Below are 7,525 nucleotides of genomic sequence, written 5' to 3' on the forward strand. Positions count from 1 at the left end.
TTAATTTTATGTGTCTATGTGGTTTAATTTTGGGTATAAAAAGCTGGTTTGTGTAAGCTTCTGGTTCTCTCTTTTAATTTTATATTGTTGTGGCTGGATTGATTTTGTCTTCAGGAGTTCTGCGGTGGCCCAACTCCAATGTGGATCAGAAGTTTTCAGACTTTCTCCTTAGGTCTGGAATCTTCTAAGAATGCTCTTGGCCTCAGAAACTTGGGTGTTGGACTGACCTAAGACCCTGGCCATTGCCACGCCACGCAGGGATGCAAAGGCAGATGGGGAGGGAAAAAGCCCCAAGATTTCCCAGGGAGTGGATTGAGTAGCTGGGTTGTACTGGATGCAAAGGTTCAGGGAGAGTAAAGGTAAGCCTCAGAGCCCCAGAAAGAGGCTGTCAGCCCCAGAAAGAGGTTGGTGGTTATTGCAGGACCAGGGAAGCAGAGGGAGGTGAGGGCAGGGCCAGGACCAGAAGCGGTGCTTCTGGGACCCAAGAAAGGCACTGAGTTGGTCTGGGTGAGAAGGGTCAGGAAGCAGTATTGGTTCCCCAGGTGTCTGGGGCCCCAAGAGTAGGAATGGCGTAGGGCCCAACCTAGGAGTATAGAACGGCGGGGGGGATGGAAGGGTAAATATGGCTTAGGGAGTCCCGGTGCGGAGAGCTGCGCTATAGACTTACCCCAAGAGGCCTGAGGATAGTGGTGCAGGCTAGGAGAGTTAGCCAGTGGTGCAGGCCCAGGGAGGCAGAGAGAGGTGAGGGCGGGGCCAGGACCAGAAGTGGTGCTCCTGGAGCCCAGGAAAGGCACTGAGTTGCTCTTGGTGAGAAGGATCAGGAAACAGTATTGGTTCCCCAGGTGTCTGGGCCCCAAGTCTAGGATTGGTGTAGGTCCCAAACTAGGAGTATAGAATGGCGGGAGGGATGGAAGTGTGAATGTTGGATTTTAAAATCTTTTATATAGTATTTGCTAATTTCTAAAAATGGCTATTTTAAATTCCTACTGTTTTACATAGTATATTTGCTAGTTTCTAAAGGGAACTTAAAGTTTTTCTAGCCATTTGCCTTGAAGGTGCAAAAGGGAGCTGACACTGTGATGACTAGACCTGTGAAGCAGATGAAAATTTCCTGTACTCCAGGGCCAAAACCTTACAAGAGACAAGCTACTACCAATACATAGTTACAACAATGAGGGGTAAAAAGTAATAGCCTACTTAAATGAGAGGCTTGAGATGCCATCTCTAGTGGTCTTAACTCCTTCCCTTTCTACATTGTGATTCTAAGCCTGTTTTTCTCTAAAATAGAGTTATTTCCCTCTCTGATACTCAGATGCTCTATGTATGCTTATGTTCCTGCCCCATCACTCCCTCAGTGCTTTCAAGTTATAATGTCAGGGTAATATTAACTCTATTGGTAAATTGTCACGTGCTGTTTGAGCTCACTGAGACCCTGACTCTGAAGATGGAATTGGCCTTCCCACTTTAGACTCAATCTTATTATCTCAAAATGTGTTCTCCAAGACTTTTCCAGGTTCAAGCTGGCTCCTTGACCCTCTGACAGGGAGGAGAACAACAACACAGCCTAAGAGTAAAGGCACTATGCGGTTGAGAACTGCTAAAGTGTAAATTAATTTCAACAGAGGGTATTACTGACTACAATAAAACTAGCTAATGGAATTATTTTCAGTACTATTTACATTTTATTTATTCTTAACCTAATCTGTTAATGTTTCCTTTTGTCTTCCTATCTCCTCTGATTTATGTTCTTAGATTGACAAGGTTTTATTAACTTCCTTCAGTTATTTAGCTCTTAAAAAGGAAAAAGATGCTACCTCAAATCTTTATGGAAACTTAACTCTTTCTTTAGGCCACTAATTACCTATACAAAATGACATCTAAACTGGTTGGGTAAAATGTTATTTGTTATATACCATTTTTGTTTTTAGTTTACTTTCATGGTGTTTTAAGATGTATTCATTTTGTTTGTCTATTTCAAAGGTGTTTTAGTTTAAAAATGATAAACCAACCACATTCTCAATAAAGACTATATAACTAAATATGTATATACAGTTAACATAAATTTATGCTTCTCAAAATTAATTTACTTGGTATCATACTAATTTTTAAGTAAATCTCATACAAACTAAAAATGTTAAATTAACACCGAAATATTTTTTTCAGGCCAAAATATTCTCTCTTTAATCTACAGCATGGTTCCTAGTACTAAAATATGTACATTAATTTTAAGTACCTCTCTCCCTGTCTCTCTGTCTCTCTTTCTCTGTCTCTGTCTCTGTCTCTGTCTCTCTCTCTCTCCCCCTCCCTCTCTCTCACCAGTGCCCTTCTGGGGCTCTACCAAACCTCTACTAAACCACCACCCTTCTGGGGCTCATCTTCCCTCAGCCTCTAGTAAACAAACCGCAGGATCAACTTGTTCCACAAGCTTCCCTCCCTTCTGGCTCACTGCATTTTTTTCTGCTTTCTCCCATCCCATTCCTTGTACTTTGTCTCCATCTACTGGCTAGTCATGCCATGCTCTCATTTCAGGGTTTTCTGCTCCTCTTGGCTTGCCTCAAAATCACACGTGTGTCAGAAACCCCTTTCCTTTCTCTGGACATAGGACACTATTTCCAGAGATAGGAACACACACTGCTTCCTGTCCAGGACAGGATCTCACCTTTCCCTGATGATCTGATTGCGGGACACTACCTCCTGGGACTTGGAAATAACTTGAAAATAATAACTCGAACCTGAGCAACAAAAAAAACGACACCTTGTTTTGATGCCTGGTTCTCCTCACTCTCATTTTGTGTGACCAATGCCAAACCCCTTTTCCTACTGCTCCCTCCTTGTCTCTCTCTCTCTCTCTTCCTCATCTGCTTCACTTTCCTGCATGGACTCATGATCCTGCTTCCACTCCCTATGGAGAGAGGATTTTCTTTGTCTCCCATCTGTCTCTACCTCTTACCCACTTGCTGGGTTCTTTCCCTACCTCCTTTTTACTCTGTACTTAATCTGTCACTATGGGAAACACCCACTCAGAGTCTCGGGGTCTCACACCTCTTGCTTGTCTTCTTAAATCCTTAAAACAACTAGAACTTTTGGATACAATCAGGCCAAAATGCCTGAAGTTCCTGTGTACCACTGCCTGGCCTCAGTACGAGTTAGATAATAACACTGTTTGGCCAGACACTGAAACCTTAAACTTCAATATTTTGAGATATTTAAAAAATTTCTGCCATTGTAAAAGCAAACAGTCTAAATTACCATACAGCCAAGCTTCCTTCGATCTCCATGCTAATCCCTCCCTCTGGGTCCCATGTTCTTCCCCTCAGGTTCTTCTGGCTAAGACAGCTTCAAGTGATCCCAACCAGCCAGAGGCCTCCGCCCTCCCTCCCTACCCCTCCACCTTGGCTTTTGATCCTACCATAGCCAGTGAACTGCCTCTGAATAGGACCCATTCCCAACCTCCTCCTGCTCCCCAGCCTGAGGCACAGCCAAGTCCTCCCCATGCTCTCCCCTTGCTATACTCTCCCTTGCCTCCCATTCCAGGGCCCAATCCATTTCTCCTCCTTTCTCCAACTTGAAATCCCTCTCCACACCATGACTTTCCCCTCTCCAGCATCACTCTAAGTCCATCACCTGCTCTCCTTCCACTAACTCTCCTCTACTTGAGAAAATCCAAAACCTTAAACACCTCCTTGCCAAATATTCCCTAGTCTCCCCTATTCTGGCTTCTAGCTCAGATAACCCATTTATCCCTCATTTATCTAACTTCTACTTTTATTCCAGACCCTGCCTCCAATACCCTCGCCCCTCTGTCCCCTCATGGACAGGACATCCTTCCCGTCTCTCCCACTCCAACAGTTACAAAGTCTGAACAGGGTTATAGCACAGTTTTCCCTAATTGATTATGCTGGAGGTTGTAAACATCAATTCAATAATATTTAACTATGTACCAATTGCTTTTTTCCACCTAAAGCAAGGTTTTGGTAGCTCACTCTCTAAACTACATAAGGTAAAAGATTTACCTACAAACTTATACAACACAATATGTACACGGGTAATATTAACTTATTACATTATCTCATGTATATAATTTAGATTCCATGTTCTTTTAATAAGATGATGCTACACACTACTTTCTTCTGAGTCAAACAACTATCATCATCCTGACTTCAGCTGTGTCCACTAACAAAATACCATCACAATTGGACTTGTTGACTTAAGTATCTAATTAAAAGAGGAGGGGTAAACAGGATCATTGGACCCTCACCTGAGTATCCAGCTGCTCTTCCCAGCCAACTGTATGTAATTTGACCCTAATCACATGGTCTCCTGGGTTTGGGGAGGACTAAAGCATATTATCTGGAAAAGGCTAGGAAGAGAAGGCTTGATCCATGCTGGGTTAAGGCTTTCCAATGTAAATACTCTCAGGTCACTCATGTACCTCAGCAACCCCTCAGTCATTTCTCTAAGTAAGCTCAGTAAATTCATTGGTTAGGGGAAAAAAACATTGCTTAGTATCCCCAGGAAAAGAAGTCTCACAACAGATGAAAAATTTGTTTTCTAATGTTATTGTGTCTCATGGTTATTAAAAAAGGAAAATGGAAAATTGGAGGATGTTGGAAGGCTATGAGAATGGAGATATTTTTACAGAAGGATTTATGTATGAAAATTATGATGGCTGGATATTTCCAGAATTGACAGAGAAATGAGAGAGCTGGGCAGGTGATGGGTCTCTGTAGGGTTGTTACAACATAACAAGAATGAGAAAAGGATAATGTGTAGACAATCTTAAATTTCTAAGGTCATAGCTTAGTTAACTATTTTAAGGATGTCTAGTCAAGGTTTATTTAAGGATGTTGCCCAAGCTCTACCTACATAGCACATGGTAATTAATATACCAGGCTGGTGTAACTAACCTTGTTGGATGTTTAATAGCCAGACTCTAAGGCCTATATTAATCTGATCAGAGGGACTTGAAGGAACAAATTTTTGTTCCCAGCCCTCCAAGGTCAAACAAGTTCCAGGGACTACGGTGCATCCTTAGAAATGTCCTGTAACATTGGAGAGTCAATTGTCCTCTTGTTCAGAGAGGCCATGGAGACCCCAGAAGAGGGACTTGAACCAGTGTCCAGTCTGCAAAGAGGAGGGTCAACACAGAGGAAACATTTCCTCCATGCTTCCAAGCGAAGCCCTGGTGAAGCAGGACCTTTTGACTTATCTTCACATAGATGGAGCTGGTAAAAGAAAAGCCTGAGAAGCCAGGGACTCCCCCAAAGCCTATGTGACCCCTGAGGACCAAATCCTCATATGACCTTAAGAGTAAAAATAAATTGGTTTATTTGGGCCAACAGTATGGTCTTAAATACCCAAAAGGAAAGTATAACCAAAATTAAAGTCATCAGTATATTTTAAGCGTTCAAGGGATTACACAGCCCAGACATTAGATGTAAGTTCTTATGTTATTTGGACAATTATCTCTCATTGATAATTTTGTTCCTAATAAGACAACGTTACTCAGATGTGGAACTTCAAATCTTGGTCTACAATACTGTAGTGCCCACTTACAGCCAAGAGAGGCAACCCACTATTGTTCTAGCCAAAAAATTAAATGATGGCTACATTTATTTCCTCTCCTTATCTAGAAGCCTTTGAGAGGTAACTGACACTGATTCTAGCCACTCCAACAGCTATCAAAATTCCTGAAAACAAATCCTGAGTCCATTACTCTCAAGTTCAGCCCTGGCAGAAAAAAAAAAAAAAAAAAAAAAAAAAAAAAAAAAAAAAAAAAGACCTGCACCTGCTAACCATTGCTCCTTGTCTCTTCAGATATTTTCAGGCCCAAATCCAAAAACTAACTCTTACTAATTTTAATCAGTTGTTACTTTCCTTTCCTCCACATGTACACAAGCACCTGTTAACCATGGAGGACCCTGTTGAGATGCATGAAGAGGGAACCCCTGCTGTCTGACTGATCCTTAATCCAGCACCCCCTATGTCGACCCTGTCCAGCAGGAAGTAGCAAGATGACAACAGCGCCCCAATCCTATAACACAAAAGGCTAGAATGTTAAGGTTCAGATAGCCCTGCCCCCTCACCAACAGGATCCCAAAGACTTCTCATGCTCCTGAGAAAAGGGAACCTAGCTGATAAGCACCTTGGTCTTTGAAGTCGAGAGAAGCTGACTTTTCTCCACTGTTTGGCCAACACAGCAGGTTTCCCCTTTGATCTCTAAAGAGAACAGATTTTAACAGTCCAGCTTTCCCATTTCCCCCTGCCCAACTTTTAAAAAAAAAATAATAATACATCTTCCCACCTTCAGCAGGTAAAACACCCCAGCTCACAACCCAGGCAGACATTTTCCCTGCCCAGAAGGGAATGTGTCCCATGTGTTCCTTTGCTAATAAACCCCATTTTGATGGAGTTTTATCTGTGCCTCTGTGCCTCATCCTCCATTTGCTCATTCTCCACCAACTTTTTCCTATCAGTATTAAATGAACCAAGGGGAATTGTGCTGAGTGAAATAAGCTAGGCTCAGAAAGTAACCACTTCAGGTTCATAATATATATGGAGTGTTTTAAAAGGATTAACTCATAGAATTAATGATTTTGGGGCCAGAGAAATGGCATCAAAACCAACAACCTGAGTTCTCGCCCTAGGACCTATGTTGTGGAAGGAGAGAATGGCACTTGAAAGTTTCCTCTGACCTTAAAATTCCTGACCTAGAAAGTGAACATCTGTGAAATCTCTCTCACACACACATACACACATGCATACAACATGCACATAGATACACAAACACACATGTACTCAAATTAAATAAATAAATATAACAATTTTGAAAACTACAAAGAACTATTGGGTCAAATAGTGGTTTGGGGGGACTGAAGGAATTGGAAGTTTAGGAGACTTTGACCAAAAGATGAAAGATTTCATTTACAAAGGAGGAATCAATATTAAAGAACTAATGTAAAATACAGTGACTGTAGTTAATAACGATGTATTATATTCTTGAAAATTTCTGAGAGATTAGGTTGCTAATACATGATAGTTAATTCTACCACAAAACAGTAAGTAGTTGCATATATGTATTTATTATTACACATTAGCATTTCACTGTACTAAATAGAGGTATCTGAGACAACCATGCTACACATGACAAATATGTATAATTTTTACTTGCAACTTAAAAATAAATTTGGAAAGAATATAAATTTACATCTACAAATAGTTTACTTAGTGCCTATGGCTTCTATTGCCCTACAATGAAAGTATAGAATAGTTTAGACAATGATAAAAGTAACAATGATTTTGCTTTTTTATTTATTTGACTAGTTATGTGCTGAGACATGGTCTTGAATGTTGGGATTACAGGTTTCCACCATCATGCATGGTTCCAAAATGTTTAATATCTTGTTCATGATAGAAAAGAAGTATTGAGTCATAATCTAGAAAGATGATGTCCAATAGAAATAAAAGACATTTTTTACAGTTTTAATAGTTATATTATAAAAAATATAAAAATAGGTAAATAATT

Source organism: Nannospalax galili, unplaced genomic scaffold (genome assembly GCF_000622305.1).
Source record: "Nannospalax galili isolate Female #2095 unplaced genomic scaffold, S.galili_v1.0 scaffold203, whole genome shotgun sequence".
In the NCBI taxonomy this organism is placed as follows: Eukaryota; Metazoa; Chordata; class Mammalia; order Rodentia; family Spalacidae; genus Nannospalax; species Nannospalax galili.